The sequence below is a fragment of the Herpailurus yagouaroundi genome, unplaced genomic scaffold (genome assembly GCF_014898765.1).
Source record: "Herpailurus yagouaroundi ecotype Mexico unplaced genomic scaffold, PumYag 199, whole genome shotgun sequence".
Classification (NCBI taxonomy): domain Eukaryota; kingdom Metazoa; phylum Chordata; class Mammalia; order Carnivora; family Felidae; genus Herpailurus; species Herpailurus yagouaroundi.
In genome coordinates this window covers 12,239,120-12,256,200 of record NW_024412430.1, presented here as the reverse complement: position 1 = coordinate 12,256,200, position 17,081 = coordinate 12,239,120, and the positions used below count along the sequence as shown (strand labels likewise).

The 17,081-nt window shown below is 49.0% G+C and overlaps 1 long non-coding RNA gene across 2 annotated transcripts in view; it reads left to right on the top strand.

Moving 5' to 3' along the window:
- Nucleotides 1–1,281: 1,281 nt before the first annotated feature.
- Nucleotides 1,282–17,081, top strand: part of LOC121013567 (uncharacterized) — a 33,683-nt gene continuing 17,883 nt past the window's right edge. Inside the window, exons 1-2 of one of the 2 annotated variants that reach the window (XR_005782776.1) lie at nucleotides 1,282–1,477; nucleotides 4,278–4,344. This is a non-coding gene — a long non-coding RNA (uncharacterized LOC121013567). The remainder of the gene's footprint in view (nucleotides 1,478–4,277; nucleotides 4,345–17,081) is intronic. The other variant, XR_005782777.1, reaches the window with a different exon arrangement.

Below are 17,081 nucleotides of genomic sequence, written 5' to 3'. Positions count from 1 at the left end.
GATGCCTTCTAAGGGCGCATGGGCCCCTTTCTTTGGTACAGGAAGAATTTAGTTGTTTCGAAAAGAAGTTCTCCGAGAACTTTGCCACCAGAAGGGTTTCACTGTCCTCAGGCTTCTGGCGACCGGGTGGGTGGGAAACAAGAGGAAGACGCGCATCAGGAAATAGACCCTGAGACAGCAAGTTCCAGCAAGTTCCGAGAGACCCCGCCGCACTCCCCGGCCTCTCAGGGCTCCTGTTTCAGAAGAACCACATTCCTTGGTGCTGCTGTGGGAGAAGCCACTTGGAAAGTGTGAGAAGGTCGTTCCCCTTCACCTGCTCCGCAGTTCCCGCTGTGAATTTCTGGTTCCGGGAGGGAGGGCAGATCGAGGCACACATTTTTACGGCTGTCCAATTGGTCCACTTTTACCCCAGCTTCTCATCTCCTCCCCATCTCTCAGAACCTCCTTGGAAGTCCTGCGCGCGATCCTCACCTGCTCCGGGCTTGAAGTAGTACGGTTCTGGAGACGTTCTGGAAGGTTCCCAAGCCCAGCCCCTGGGGGCCGCCTAGACGCGGGCTTCCGTTCTCCCTCGGCCCTGCACGCGCAGCGCAGCCTTCGCCCGCTCGCTCCGCGGGCACCAGCAGTTCCCTTCTGTGGCCCCGATGCGCGACCAAAAGCCCCTTCTCCCCCGCCACCTTCCCTTCTCAGAGTTTTGCCGGGTTCTGTCTCACCCTCCGCACCCCAGCTTTAGGATCCGTTTAGCGCGTTCTGCAGGTCTGGGGTTACCTGTATATGGCAACAAGCCGTAATAAAGGGAGCCTCTGTCACACCAAGAACTCTCCCCTTCCGGTGCCAACTCCCCCTTGCCCTTTGTGCGAACACATTTCCAGGCCTACGTGCGTTCCTTTTATTCAGTCAACAAACTTTGTGGGAGCGACAGGTGGAGCCGCCACCGAGCCCAGAGGCGACACTCGAGGCCGACGCCGGTGTCTTCCTTCCCTGGGCCCCAGACCAGCACGGTCACGAGCACCGGTGTCTGAGGGTCACAACCTGGCCCAAGCCGGCCCCCACTCTCCTACTTTTTATACTTTTTACCTAATGAAACCGTATCGAGGGATGAATTTTCAAGAAAACCGTCTATTCGGTGAGAGAGTGAATTAAACGTTGATCTCCAGTCGAACGTGGCGCTAGGGGTCCGCGCGCACAGGTGGGGCCTTCCGGGGGGCCCGCGGGGTGACCCGCCCGGCACCCCAGCCCCCGTGGTGAGGACGAGCCCTCGCTGCAGGCGGCGCAGCACGGCGGGTCTGCGCAGGGGCGTCCGGGCGCCTCCCGGGACCCCGCTGCTGTCAAGACCACTGCGCGGGTCTGTTGGGAACCCCTGCGTGGCGCGCAAGGCACAGCGCCTCGGAGTTGTGGGGTCGCCTTCGACCTTCGGGCTCGTCTTCTTGAGGCCGGGCTGACTTCTTGAGGCTTCCTGAGCCGCCGGCGGGCCTGGGAGGTGCGGAGAGGCTGGGGCCAGGGCTGGAGGTAAGCCGGGGAAAGCGACTCTCCCTCGGGTCCCACCGGCTGATAATAACACTAATAACTAACAACAGTAAGGATGGCGGCTAACCGTTGTCCCCCGTTCCCTGCCTGCCGGGCACTGGGTTCCCCTTTAACCCTCCCAGCACCCAGTGCCAAAGACACGCTCGAGTCCCCGTTACACAGGCAAAAAGTTTGCGAGTTGGTGAAATTGGGAAACTCGCCCCAAGACCCTTAGGCGGTGGTACCGGGCCCTATTTGGTTTTTGAACCACTAACCCTGTGGGCGCCGGCGACCTTCTCCTGCCTGGGCCTCGGGCGGGTCGCGGAGACCCGGGCCTAAAAGGATTGGGTGCCCAAACCCTCCCTCCCGGCTCCCTGCCCCAGGCTCGGCGTGCCACCAAACGCCTTGCTGCCCCCAGCGTCCGGCAGCCTCCAAGCTGGCGCCGTCGGTTCCCCAGCGGCCCTCGGAGCTTCTCTGCGTAGCCCGTGGGCGGAGCGGTGGGAAGGTCACGGCCTAGAGGGCACTTGGCCACGCCCAGGTCCACGCAGAACTACCAGACTGGACCCCAGACCGCCAGCGAGGAGGCGGGGGAGTCACGAGAGTGGGTTTTTCCTTCCCAGGTGGGTTTTCGTCTTCCTTCCCCTGGTGAACCCCAAGAACCCAGGTACCCCTGGATGTAGATGCCGGCGGTACTGCGACCCCCAGTCCGCCTGCGGACCCGCAGCCGCCGCCCCCTCCCTGCCCCCCGCCCTCGGCGGTGGAGGCAGAAGCATCGCAGCCCCTCGCTGCCCCGCCAGCCTCTGTTTCCTCTCGGGAATCTTGACTCTGCGCTCCAGTTCGCGCCCCGCGCCCCGCGCCCCGCACTGGATCTGCGCGCGAAAGGGTCGTGATGTGGCCAGGATGCTGGGCGGCATCTGCCTGGGGACACGCTAGGGAGGGGTGGGGAGGCTGGGCTGGGGCAGGACCAGCCCTCAGTTCACCCTCAGGTCAGAAGGTCCGGGCCCACTGGCCTGGAAGTGAAGGTGGGGGCCCCTGCGGGGAAGGACCCGGGGACTGGCGACCCGGGGACTGAGGTGGCTGAACGCGGGAGCCTACGTGTGTCCCTCGGTGGCCAGCACGCCCCGCCTGCACGGGTGCGACGAGGCACGTCGGCGGCGGTGACGTTCTCTGCGCCCTGGCCCTGCATACTTGGGGTGTCCACAGTGTTTCAAAATATTCATGGGAATGTAGCTAGTGACTGTCTTTCATCTCCAGTCCGCCTGAGCCAGAGGCCTCTGCTCCTTTCGTTCGACTTGGAAGCAGTCAGGGCAGAAAGTCTAGAGAAACAGCAGAAACTACGAGAAAAGGAGTAAGATGGAAGCGCGAGGGGACTCAGCTCTCATCCCCTCCCCTCCTCCCCACCCCCAGCATTTAGAAAGAATGTTCATGGGGCGCCTGGCTGGCTCAGTCGGTTGAGCTTCCGCACAGGTCATGATCTCACCGCTCATGAGTTCAAGCCCCGCGTCGGGCTCTGTGCTGACAGTTCAGGGCCTGGAGCCTGCTTCAGACTCTGGGTCTCTCCATGTCTCGGCCCCTCCCCTGTTCATGTTCTGGCTCTCTCTGTCTCTCAAAAATAAATAAATGTCAAAAAAAAAAATTAGAAAGAATGTTCAGAACTGCCTCCCCACGTGAATATCTGATTCCAATCCGAACTGTGATCTTACTCTGCAAATGCCCACCTACCTGTAATTTCGACAAAAAGTCGTTTAGGCTTAATGGCTGTTTTTTTCATATCAGAACTGAAATTATTTAAATGTGCTTTAAGTACTCATTGATTCCATATACACCGCTTGGTTCAAAGGACTTACATAGGTGATAGCTAATAATACCAACATTTGCCACCCTCCTGCCCCAACCCCCCAAATAGACAAGAGAATCCAGTTTGAAACTCAGTTCAAGGCCAGTTCCCTGTTGCCCAACCACTTTCACACAATCAAGGTTTATATGTCAAAATGGATGCTTGTAAGAGAAATACCTGGGTATAAACTTCATTTCTTACACTGCAGGAATATATTTATTGAAATCAGTAATTAAGAACGCTTGGGGATAGTTGTGGTTGATTCAGCTAGCGAAATGGTTTCTATTCCCAAATACAGGCAAAAGAACAATGAGATTAAGTTAAATTTAAAACATTTCCTTTTCTTCAGTTACTGTTATTTTCTATGTATAGCCATGTCCATATTTATAGACATATTTATGACCAATAGTTCTTAAAATTAACATGACTATTAATGTTAATAGTCTCTTGTATAAGAGACATTGTGCCATATTTTAAGCAGTGTCTATTTTTTCCCTTAAATTTTACATCTTTTTGAGATATATACAGTGGAAGCTTCCTAACATACACAAAGTTAGAGAGATTAGTATAATTATCCTCCGTGTACCCCTCCGCCAGGCCAACCTTATTTCATCTTTAAGCCTGTCACAGTCCTCTTCCTACTGGGTTATTTTGAATCAAAACCCAAACATCCCATCATTTCACCCATAAATATTTTTGAACATTTCTCTAGAAGATAGAAATTCCCTCCGTGTACCCACAATCCCATTCGCACACCTGAGTGATTCACTAATAGCATCAACATCTGAATTGTCTCAAAACTTGGTTGGTTGCACGCTAATTAGGGGCCAAACAATGATACAAATTAGGATACAAACTCAGGCTGTACCTGATGGTCAACACCATCTCCTGTGTCAGTGAGGTTTTTCCTCATTGTACTACATTCTTGTTGTTGCAGAAACCGGACAGTTTGTCTTGAAGAACTGGACCTTCAGGGTCTTGTGGTTACTGGCACCATCTTTCTGGTAAGGCCTTCTCCAGCATGTCCTTATTTATGTAGACTTTCGAATGTTAGCAGATAATAGTATTTGTAGAGGGGCAGGGAGTAGTCAAGATGCCTTGAAGAGTCAGCTGTTGAGAGAATACATTTTTATTAGGGGAAGCATGGGTCTGGGAAAGCTTATGGGAAATTTTCCTAAATCTACAGTTATTAAAAAAAAAAAGATTATTTTCTGCGGTTGCCTTAGCTGGCTCAGTCGGGGAAGCATGTGACTCTTGATCGTGGGGCCATAGAGTTCGAGCCCCATGTTGGATGTAGGAGATTGAGTACTTAAAAAGAAAATCTTTTTAAAAAGTACATTTTCCATGTCCTTAGAGAGATACAAAATTACCAACCAAATATTTCTAAATCTAAAATTTCAGTCTAAAAATTTGAAGCCGGTCTTCCTTTGGCACGAATGGAGTTCTTTATGCCTTCAAATTCCAAAGGCATTTTATGCATCAAAATTTTATGTTCTGTATTACTTTGTATTTTAGAATGAAAAGGGGATAACATTCAGTGAGGGCCAGGATAGATATATAATAGAGCGTAGGTTCCGTGCTCATGAGAAGAAAATTCACTTTGGGAGAGTTCTCAATTAAAGGGACTTGGGATGTCAAAGATATTAGATTGGAGAGGGAAAAAAATGAATAAGTAAGTTTAATAAAAATGGAAAGTAACCATCTTTTTGGGGGGTTCCTATTACTTTAATAAGTACACACACTAAATAAAATTTCCATTTCTATTCTTCCCTTGCATTTTGAACTTTTATGATCTCATTTGTCTCATTCTGCAGTTATTTGCAGAGGTTTCTGCTTTATGCACTCTCTGGAATCCCTGTGAAAGTACAGACCAAATCTTATCTATCTTTCTATTTCAAACAACTCCCAGAACATTGTCAAAAATACATGTAAAATTAACTTAAATCAATTGTATCTATAATATTGATAAGTGTGTAAAAGGGTGTTCGTGTATCGGCATAAATTTTTTAATGTTTATTTATTTTTGAGAGAGAGAGAGACAGAGCACGAGTGAGGGTTTGGCAGAGAGAGAGGGAGACACAGAATCCAAAGCAGGCTCCAAGCTCTGAGCTGTCAGCACAGAGCCCGACACCAGGCTCGAACTTGGGAACGTCGAGATCATGACCTGAGTCAAAGTCAGATGCCTTAACCGACTGAGCCACCCAGGCACCCCCTGTTTTTTGCCATAATTTTTAAAAAATGTTTATTTTTGAAAGGGTGTTCATATATAGGACTCTGATTTGAGCTTAGGTGGAGCTAAGTATTCAAATTACCAACATTGGTTGAAAATTATTATTCATTTAGAATAGATAAGAGATTTTAGGTAAGGCTAGATAGATCTGTATGTTTGAATACCTTAATTAGTAGGTCGCGTTTCCTAACCATTTGTTACCTGCTTGGTAAGCAGTTGGGTGTTTTATATAAAGCTGTTGACTATTTTTTGTTTGCTTCAATTTCCTGATTCATTGTATGCAGCACTTAGTATGATATAATATATTGTATCTGTATATGTACTTTGCATTTAATAGCTTTGGAACTGTAATGCTGTAATAGATTTCCAATGGCTCCTAAAACCGTTTAAATAACTCCTGCAAGGAAACAGCTTTTGTTTGTTTAAAAAAAAGACAAAAGTTAAAAAAAAACAACAACACCAAAACACCCTAGACTCCTGTTTTCTCAAGGACTAGTTGAGGATAGATGTCTGCGAGGACTGGGGTCCTTGGATGAAATGGATGTTGGTTCTGCCCCTTACTCGCTCTGTGATCTTGGGCAAGCAACTTAACCACTCAAAGCCTCAATTTCTCCGTCTCTCCAGTGGTGGCAATTGTAGATTTCATTGTGAGGGTTACCTGAAATAATGCATATATAGTGCTTGGTACAGTGCTTGGTGCATAAATGCTCTAGAAAGGTCAGCTGTTACTGGGTGGTGATAATAACTACGATCGATGTGCCCCTGAGAATTGGTGGAATTTTGCCTGGCATTTTCTTTCTTGTGTCGTGACAGTCTTCACATGGTGGGCATCCTTTATTGCCTGCCATGCATGGGTGGTGTACCTGTTTCTTTCCTGCCAAGAGGTGCCCCGATGCAGGGCTCCTGCCACTGGGGTTCAGCCTTCTGGTGTGAGGAGCAGGCCATGTGTGCCATCACTTCCCAAGGACAGACGTGGTCAGGGACACCCTTTGGGGGAGCTCTCCCTCTTTACATAAAGCGTTGCCCTTGTCTACCCCCCAGGCCGGCATAGTAACAGGAAGTAACCACAGAACCCCTCAAATTAGAATTCGCGCCTGTGGAGTAAGAGGAGCAAGCTTCTGTTGAATCAGTCACGTGCTTCGTGGCCGCCCAGCTTCGTTTTCACTCGATATGCAGTTTATATTTCCCTCATGCGTCCAGAAAATACTGATTGAGCAGTTTACTCCGCGTTTAAGTCTTTTGCTGGGAGCAAGGGATACGGTGATGAGGACGACAGGCGAAGCCCCGCCTCCAGGCGAAGCCCCGCCTCCAGGTCTCCCAGAGCAGCCGAGGCCACAGACAAGGGAGCGGGCAAGGACACGACCGACCGCGTGACGGGGGCACTGTGGGTAAACCTAAGGTGTTATGAGAACACGCAGGAGCCATGAGGGCACGTGTGCAGCCCTGCAGAGGGCGTCAGGTCGCTGCCATCGCTGCCATCGGAGGTGGGGCGACCCATGGGTTCTAGTTTGTCCTCATGAGTTCCAGTTGGTTCTGGTGGGTTCCAGTGTGTACTTGCCTTTCCCCCACTTCGTGTGCAGCCTTTCTTCCTGTCCGATGGCTCCGTCAAGCTGCGGTAACTTCCAGCCACCACCACCTGCTCTGGACTCCTTCACCGGCTCTCCTAATTGCATAAAGTCTGGGCCCTGTAAGAAGTCCTTTCTTCACAGGGGCTCTGCTTCTCTGAATCCTAACAGATACACACAGATACACTCCCTGATAAGGGAGCATCAGGCAGGCTGACAGGCTGCAAACAACACCTCCCCCCACCTCCGGGGGATTTGTGTGATATTCCTCGGGCACTCCTGGCTGCCCAAGAACAAAGGAAAGGGGTAAACAAACGGTTAAACTGACTGAGCTCACAGTCCTGCAGGACCTAAGTCTCCATCACCCCTCCCTAGTGATGTGGGGAATAAAGGCAGAAGGAAACAGCAGGTAGAACTCAATTTCCTTCTAACCTGCAGCCCATTGACAAATACTTAAGGCTGGCAGAGTAAAACATTCTCCAGGAACTCCTTACTGTCTTTTTAATGCTTTGCTGGAGGCAAGAACCTTCACCTTAGCTTGACAATAGCTAGGCCTCCCGTATCCTGGGAGTCTTCTTTGGCGGATGAAAATCTCACTGGAAACTTCCCCTGGACTTTTCCTCCTCCCAGCCCAGCCCCATAGTATAAAAGCAGTCTCTCCTCATGGTCCCGGGGCAGCTCTTCCTGCCCACGGGTCCTGTCCCCATGCTTCAATAAAGTCACCTTTTTGCACCAAATACATCTTCAAGAATTCTTTCTTGGCCCTGGGCTCCGGACCCCACACACCCCACTATCACCCGAAAACCTCGTAAACTCCTTATGGACCATAGGGAATTCCTTTTTCCTCTGGAACCTAGACCAGGGGTCATCAAATCTTGTTTTAGGCATCGTGGGCCATATGTCGTCTGCCACTTTTCCTTTTCTTTTTCCCTCCCTCTTTCTTCTCCTCCCCTGCACAACCTTTCAATATGGGAGGCCATTCTTAGCTCACAGGACATGCAAATGCAGCCCATGGGTAGGCCATCGGTTGCTGCCCCTGGTCTATTCTAGACCAGTAGTTGTCAAAGAAATGGAACCTCACTCAGGGAGTGATATTTTGTTTTTGGGGCACAATGATTGGGAGGCATTACTGACATTCTTGGGGGGTGATATTTAGGATTGAGGAACATCCTGAAATAGACCAGACAGTCCTGTCCAAGGAAGAAAACCACATGTCGTATTTGATTTGAAATCCCCAGTATCACCCCTCCTGCAACGCTCTGCGTTTTAGCTGTCACTGTCATGGTGTTTTACAGGTTTAAATGCAAGCATCTGACTAGTTCACTGTCTTCTGTGTCAGTCTTACCTGAACATATGGGAAAATCTTAACCGTATTTCTGAATTTTTTTCTGTGCCTCTTCCCTCCAGGGATTCCAAATACAAAGATATTAGGTTGCTTAAAGTTGTCCCATGGCTCACTGATGCTCTTAATTGTATTTCAGTATGTTTTTCCCTCTGTGTTTCATTTTGGCTGATTTAAAATTTTTTCTTATCTTTCATCCTGCAATGTGTGATCTGCTGTTAATCCCATCCCGTGTGCTTTTCACTTCATACATTATAATGTTCATTTCTAGAAGGTGCATTTGGGTCTTTTTCTAGATCTTCCATGTCTCCAGTTACAATATTTAGTCTTTAGTTCTGGAACATATGGAATACAGTTGTATCACTGCTCAAATGTACTTGTAGACTAACTCTATAGTGTAGGTCATTTCTGGATTGTTTTTTTTTTTTTTTTTAATCCTCACTATGTGTCAGATTTTCTTGCCTCTTCACGTCCGTGATAATTTCTGACTGGGTGACAGGCATTGTGAATTGAACTTCGTTGGGTGTCACAGACTATGAGTCTGGAGTTCTCTCTTGTCCAGCAAGAGAGCAGATGCAGGATTGAATACGAGAGAGGCCAATGTCCGGGAGGAGACAAGAGCCCTGAACAGGGGTTTCATATCCGCATTCATCGAGCGCTCAAGATCTTACACATGTGGTGAGTGTGCAAAAAACAAGATCTTACACATGCAAACATGGAGAAAGCAATCAGACAGTAACCGCTAACTTGTGTGTGTAAGAAGCAAAGGGTCTGGGGGGGCAAGTGGAATTTGTGATCTGAGTACAATCGGATATCGATGTCAGATGGAAAGTAATTTCCTGCAGGTGATATAACAAGTTCTCGTGATCCCATTAGAATACCTTGCTAGCTAACCTTGGGTGCTTGCGCCCCATGGTGGCAGCTTTCCGCCCTAATCTTTTTTCTAACCCATTTATGTAAGTAGAACCTATCTCCCCACAGTTGGGTGCTTGATAGTTGTGTATGTCTGTAACTATTGCTGAGGTTTGTTCTGTCACACTGTTAAGCTACTTGGAAAGGGTTTGATCTTCAGCTCTTGCTTTATTGGGCGCTAAGAAAAGCACCTGATCTGGGGCTATTTTGCCCCCAACCCGAAGGCAGAATCTATTTGAGTACTCTGCCCTCAGCCTCATGAATGGAGGCTTTCCACTCTGGCTGACCGCAACAGGCACTATTCCTGACCCCCTGTGAACACCCTGCGCTTTCCCTTTAATCCTGCGTGGTTCTTTGCCCAGGCTCAGGTCGTCTTCCCACACGCATGCTCTCATCAGGACTCTGCAGGATCCTGGAGGGGATGAGTATTCTGGCCACTCGGTGCCGTGCTCCCCTCCCCACTACCTCTGCTGTGCACGGTCTAGCCACCTTAGCCTTCCTGGACTCCCAGCTCTGTCTTCTCAATACGGGGAGACCTCTGTGTGATGTCTCCGCCAGCTCCCTGTGTTGCGGCCAGAAAACTGCCATGAGACAGTAAGCGAGGACAGTGGGAGGGCTCCCCTATTTGTTTCCCGCCTCTGGGGGATCACTGTCCTTTGTCGCTTGGTTCTAGTGTCTGGGAGACTGTTGCTTCATATATGTTGTCCAGTTTTCCAGTTGTTTCAGGTGGGTAGGTGGAGGGGTAATTTTGGTCTCTTTTGCTCCCTTTTGGCGAGAGGTAGAATCACTTACCCAAGCCCTTGTACACCAAAAGACATGTCATTTTATTTTAAGTTACTTTCCCTTTAAATCTCATTTACCTTCCCTCTGGGACATTTACATTGATTGTTTAGAAATTCCATTCTTTTCAGGTTCTACCCTCAATTCTGTTGAAGTAGCCTATGTTAAGCAAAGGGGAATTGGGTGTGAGGAGTAGAATTGCAGCTGTCACACATAGATTACCTTACCATTCACTGTGTGTAGGGAGACAGTTTGGGGACGGAGAGGGGGTGCTGTTAATAATTACATCAGGATCATGGTCCAAACGAGACTGTCCCAGGCAGCCTGGGACAGATTGGTACCCCACCTCTACTCTATGTCCCTATGCATCATCGCTTAATTCCACAGCCTTTACTGAGCCCGCTCTGTGCCAGGTGCTGGCATTACCAACATCAATTAGGCTGAGTCCTGCCTGAAGCAATTGACAAAGAGGGAGGAAGCAGTTTGTACGATCTGCTGTGATCTGTGCTCTGAGAGAGCACGAGGCACTGATGAAGGCCCAGTGGAGGGAACATCTAACTCCAGTAGTGGTTGGGCAGCTTCTGGAGGAAATTGATTTTTTTAATGTTTATTTATTTGGAGAGAGAGAGAGAGAGAGAGAGAGAGAGAGAGAGAGAGAGATCATGAGCGGGGAGGGGCAGAGAGTGAGGGAGACAGAGAATCCCAGGCAGGCTCCGCCCTGTCAGCACAGAGCCCGATGTGGGGGCTTGAACGCCCCAGCTGTGAGATCATGACCTGAGCCGAAACCAAGAGTCGCACGCTTAACGGACTGAGCCACCCGGGCGCCCCAGGAGAAGGGTCTTGAAGTCTGCTCACTGGGTACTAGGAATAAGAGGTCGGAGGGAAACAGTGTTCTATGTGTTGAGGCCAAGAACCAAAGGAACTCATGTGTGATTAGACGGTCATTCTCATTGGCCACATGCAGGGCCGAGAGGAAAGGGGGGTAGAAGGCAGTACTTACAGAAATAGAGTTGAGTATTTAGTGCTCACTTACACCATGCTGGATGCAGTTCTGGGCGCTTTAAACATTTCATCTCTACAGCAACCCAGTGAGCAGAGGTACTATTATTATCCCCATTTTACAGAGGAAGAGTCTAATCTCAGATACAGAGAGGGTAAGTACCTCACCCAGGGCCACACAGCAAGTATACGGTAGATCTTGGAACTGAATCCAGAGTCCCTTCACTCGAAACTCCTGAAAGCCAGATGCTGAGAAGCTTTATTATTCTAAGCCAAGCTGTGCTAAAGACAGCCCTGTGGGCAACCGGAAGCTTCGAAAGCATTTGAAGCTGGAAATTGCTTATCTCAAATTGGCATAAGAAAGCTCTCGCCTTGGGGCGCCTGGGTGGCTCAGTCGGTTAAGTGTCTGAGAGAGACAGATCAGGACTGGAGAGAGAGATAGGAATAAAGAGATTTTTTCCCCCCCAAACGGGGGTTGTCTTGAACATGTTACTCTGCCAATAAATGGAGCCCTAGGGATGGAGTGGTTAAGGTTTCCGGTCTGAGAGCAAGTAATTAATTTTTGGTGCGAGCCCCAAGGGGCTGGAGCCCAGGTGGAGGGTCCGGGGTGGGGGGGTGGGAGGGGGCGGGGTCAGGTTCCAGGGCAGAGGGGACACAAAGCTGGGCGGGATGAAGCTTGACAAGGCAGCTTGTCCGTGCCTGTTGGAGGTGCTCAGTTAAGCGAATCAAGAGCACATGTTGAAGTGAGCAGCTGAAACGACAGCTTGTGAGGCGAGTCCTCCTTTGTGGGGAGAGGATTAGTTCAGGATTCTGGCCACGGGAGCCCAGAAGAGGCGACAGGGAGTCTGTTCGTGCCTGTCACACGGGTTTGGGGGAGCAGTTCCAGCATCCACCAGGAGAATGGGGGAATGGGCGAGGAGACCAGAGGGGGAGCCCGGCCCTCAAGGGTGCCAGGCCCTGATGGGAGACAAGTCTTCACCCAGCGCTGTTGTGACTTTCCGGGTCATAATGGTCCTAGATGCGGCAATCCTGGGGAGTCGTTATGGCAGAGGGCGGAGGTAAGCACCAAGCCCCAGTGCTGAGATGTGAAGGGGCTTCTCTGAGATACCCCAGGTCGGGTAGGGCTGGTGGAGGCGGGTGGAAGAAGCCACCTGCTCCTTCCAGGTCGGCAGGGACTTGGCTTCCGGGACAGACGTCTTCAGCAGCCTTGGGCTGCAAGCCTGGGCCAGAGTCCCGAGGACGAAACGAACGCCGGAAGTGAAAATCACAGCCACCCGTCACATGACAGCCTCACAGGTGTGCTGGGGAGCCCCTCCGGCCTCTCTTCCGCTTCAGCTCCCCTCTGCCCCTTAATCTCAGAGGCCAAGGAGCCAGGAGGTGGGAGGACTAATTAGTCCCAACGAAATCTCTAGTGTATTCTGTCCATCCCACGGAGGGAAAAGCTGAGAACAGCGTAAGAATCTTCTCAGAGCTTATTTCTGCCACATCAGTTTGGGGTTCCTAGGAAGGAGCCTTTTCTGCATCAAACTGTTTCATTGTTGTGGGGATCCTGGCCAAAAATCTGAGCAGATGAAAGCCACTGTAGGAGACTGGAAACCCTAACCCTTGATTGGTGTAGAGCAGCTGAGCCCTGCTTTTTGACACACGGATTTCCAGGAGCTCTCTCCACCGAGAACGATGGTCCCCCACCGGGGGCAATTTCGTCCCCCAGGGGACATTTGGCAATGCCTAAGGACATTTTTTTTCCCTCCTGTTTTTAAAAATCGTGGCAAAATCCACATAAAATTTAGCATGTTGACCCTTTTTCTGTGTATCACTCGTGGCATTAGGCACATGGACACTGTTACGCAGCCGTCACCACCGTCCATCTCCAGAACCTTCTCCAGAACCTTTTCATCTGGTCCCTTTTCAAAAATGACTCCACATTCCTTCCTCCTCTCCAGCCCCTGGCAACCACCATTGTGCTTACTGTCTCTATGCATCGGATCACGACCGGGGAAGGGGTGCTGTTAACACCCAGAGAGTAGAGGCCAGGGACGCCCCTCTGCGATGCAAGGGACAGCCCTCACCGCACAGCATCATGCAACCCCGAGTGTCACTGGTACCGTGGTTGAGAAACCCTGAGATCAAGTTCTGTTCACAGGCTCACAGCTGTAGCATATCGGTCAGCAGGCATCAGTTTTGCCGCAGAGTTTCACCCAAAAGGGTTTGATTTTTGCTCTCACAGGAGGCATCCTGAGTCAGCAACTCAGGCGGGAGAAGTGTGTGACTTTAATGCACCTTTTATGGGCCCCATCAAGTCACACGCCCATGCCTCATTCCAGAGAAGTAAGGAAGTGCATTTTTATTCTGGGCCCATTGGAAAGACAACCACCACGAAGTCCTAGCAGTTAAAATGAAACTTCCTGGTGTTGCCGTCTGCTGGGTGTGCCGGTGGGCAGCAAGCCCTCCACAGAGTGCCCGGGCTGTGGGTCACCGGAAGCTGTGGCTGCAGGCACTGGGCCCAGGGTCCTTGGGCGGCTCCCTTCCTCCACATCTTATGTCTTCCTGTCCTGCTGTCAGATTGGCCTCTGCTCTCCTTCCAGATTTTCTGTTTGCTTCTGTTCCAGCTCCCGTTTGGAGCCTCAGTTGATCTCCTTCTTCAACTGAAGACCCACCTCTTCTTTTAGGCTTGGGATTGTCTCCTTTTTGGCCTCGCATAGTCAGGTAATCCGGGGTGACTATGTTTGGCACATCCTGGTGCTTCCTGGGAGCTCTGTCTTTGCAACTTTGGCCTAAAGGCTTTTACATTACACTGACTTCCTTTCTTTTTTCCTTCTTTCTTTTTTCTTTCTTCTTTCCTTCTTTCTCCCTTTCTTTTTCCCTTCTTTTTCTTTCTTTCTCCTTTCTTTCTTTCTCTTTCTTTTTTTCTTTCCTTTTCCTTTCTTTTTTTTCTTTCTCTTTTTCTTTCTTTTTTTCTTTCCTTTTCCTTTCTTTTTTCTTTCTCTTTTTTCTTTTTCTTTTTTCTTCTTTCTTTCTTCTTTCTTTTTTTCTTTCTTTCTTTCTTTCTTTCTTTCTTTCTATTTCTTTCTTTTTTTTAAATAGACTATTTTTTTCAAGCTGTTTTAGGGTCACAGCAAACTTAAGTGGAAAGTACAGCTATTTCTCATATACCCTCTGCCCCTCGCACACGCATAGCCTTTTCCACTATCAACACCCCCACTAGCATGGGACATCTGTTACACTGGTGAACCTCCACCAGTTATCATTATCGTTATCACCCAAAGTCCCTAGTTTATAGCGGGGTCCACTCTCAGTGTTATATATTCTTTGGGTTTCGGCAAATATGTGATGATACGTATCCACTTTATAGTATCCTAGAGAACAGTTTCACTGCCCTGACAGTCCTCTGTGCTCTGCCCTACTCATCCCTCCCTCCCCCAACCCCTGGGGACCTCTGATCTTTTCATTGTTTCCACAGTTTTGCCTTTTCCAGCATACGGTGCAGTAGTCTTTTCAGATGGGACGGGCGTCTTTCTCTTAGTCACATGCATTGAAAGTGCTTCCTTGTCTTTTCCTGGCTTCCAGCTCCTTTCTCTGTACTGTTGAATCCTATTCCATCACCTGGAGGTTCTGAAGTTTTCCACTCACCTGCTGAAGGATGACTTTGTTGCTTCCGGGTTGTGGCCACTTTTCAGAAAGTGATTTAGTAGCAACAACCCTGAGGCTCAGGCGATTTGGAGGAAATGTCAAATATTTAAAGGAGTAGGTTCTTATCCTCCATCCAATAGGTCATTGTTGGTTTGTTTGGTTAGTTTAAAAAAAATTTTTTTTAATGTTTATTTATTTTTGAGACAGAGAGAGACAGAGCATGAACAGGGGACGGTCAGAGAGAGGGAGACACAGAATCTGAAACAGGCTTCCAGGCTCTGAGCTGTCAGCACAGAGCCCGACGCGGGGCTTGAACTCACGGACCGTGAGATCATGACCTGAGCCGAAGTCGGCTGCTTAACCGACTGAGCCACCCAGGAGCCCCTGGTTGGTTTTTTTAAAGCTTGATGGTTTTTCATCCTGGCTGCACACTAGACTCACTGTAGAGCACTTCAAAATCCTCTAGTGCTGGGGCTCCTGGGTGACCCAGTCGGGTAAGCATCCGACTCCTGGTTTCGGCTCAGGTCATGATCCCACAGTTCATGGGTTGGAGCCCTGTGTCGGGCTCTACGCTGATAGCGTGGAACCTGCTTGGGATCGTCTCTCTCCCTGTCTCTCTGCCCCTCCCCCATGCACATGCACTCTTTATCTTTCTCTGTCTCAAAGTAAATACTCTGATGCCCAGTTCCACTTCAGGCAATTCTAAATTGATTGTTTGGATTTTTTATGTGCCACCAGGATTGGAAATCATTTTGCACAGAACTCATCCTGGGTGGTATCAATCTCCTTAGAAATCAGAGACTCTCTGTTTTGATAGGGCAGGTGATGAGTAACTCCTGGTCTTACAACTTTTTGCCTTTTCTCCATGATGCCACCTGGAACCGTAGGGACCTCATTTGAATCAAAAATGTATTCAAGTGTATGAGAAGATTTTAAGCCATTTTTTAAAAATCTTGACCTTGCTGGAGGTGCTCTCGAAACTGACTTCCCACAAGAGAGTGAAAACAATGGCTGTCATCACTTAGGGGCTACTGTGTACCGTGCATGGAACTGAGCACTTTATGTATAATATTCAAAATTCTTTTTCTTTTTAAACTCCAGTTTTCATCCATTATCAGTGTGACAATTCATGTGGAAGCTTACATAAAGTAAGAGAAAGTGGTTTTTTTTTTTACCTTGCTATTAAATGTGGAAATTTGTTTTTCTAAAACCAATATGTATTTCCTATTGTTAACTTATTAAAAGATTCTTAAATGCAGGTGTAATTGACATAACATCGTGTTCGTTTCAGGGGCACAGTGTAATGATTCGATATTTGTATATGTTGTGAAACGATCCCCGCAATTGTCCCATTGATGTCCACCGCCATGCGTAGGCACGTCTTTTTTTTTTTTTCTTGTGATGGTATCTTTTGATTCTTGACATCAGCGCATGAGACTGATATTAGCGTCTATGTTTTGCAGCCCAGGAAATGGTGGTCTAGGAAGGCTGAGCAAGATCACACAGGTTGTAATTTGCAGACTTGGGCTTCAAAGCCCCATCCAAAAATTCAAAACTCTTTTTATTACATCCCGCAGCATAAACTTGAGGCAGTTCAGCACAATTTGGAGTCAAGATTTTCCCACCAAAAGAGAAGTACTCATGTTTGCATTTCTGAGCAGAATGTTTATGGCTTCCTGTTTACTCATCACCTCCAGGAGCATTTTGGGCCCTCTGACAGCAGCCACGTACTGAGCCATGATGTTCACTGGGTGATAGTTTTTCCAGGCTTCCAGCTTCCCTAACCCTAGTCTATGCTGTTTTAGCCTCAGAAGGCATATCCCTGATGAGGTTATTTCAGATACAACTCTAGAAAACCCTTCACAGGAAAAAGTGTTAACTATTATGCCCTGCACTTATATTGAGGGATAGCCTCTAACAAGGCCCAGGGACAAAAAAATATATGAATGAAAGAATGGGCGTTCTTCAGAGTGGGCGTGAGAGTGATTTTCAGAGGAGGGAAGGAGGAGGCTCACGTGCCAACTTGGGGCAGAATAATAAGGAGCAGGACTCAGTAGTGGAGACCCCAGTGGTGACTTCAGACTTTGGACAGAAAGGACGGGGGCTGTGGGTGGTGATTTGGTATAAAGGTTGGAGGGTTGGGGGGCTGGAGGGTAGAGGGTTGGAGGGTAGAGGGTTGGAGGGTTGGGGGGTTGGAGAGTTGGGGTGTTGGAGGGGAGGGGTTGGAGAGTTGGGGGCTTTGGGGGAGGGTGTGGGAGGGTAGGGGGTTGGAGGGTGGAGGGT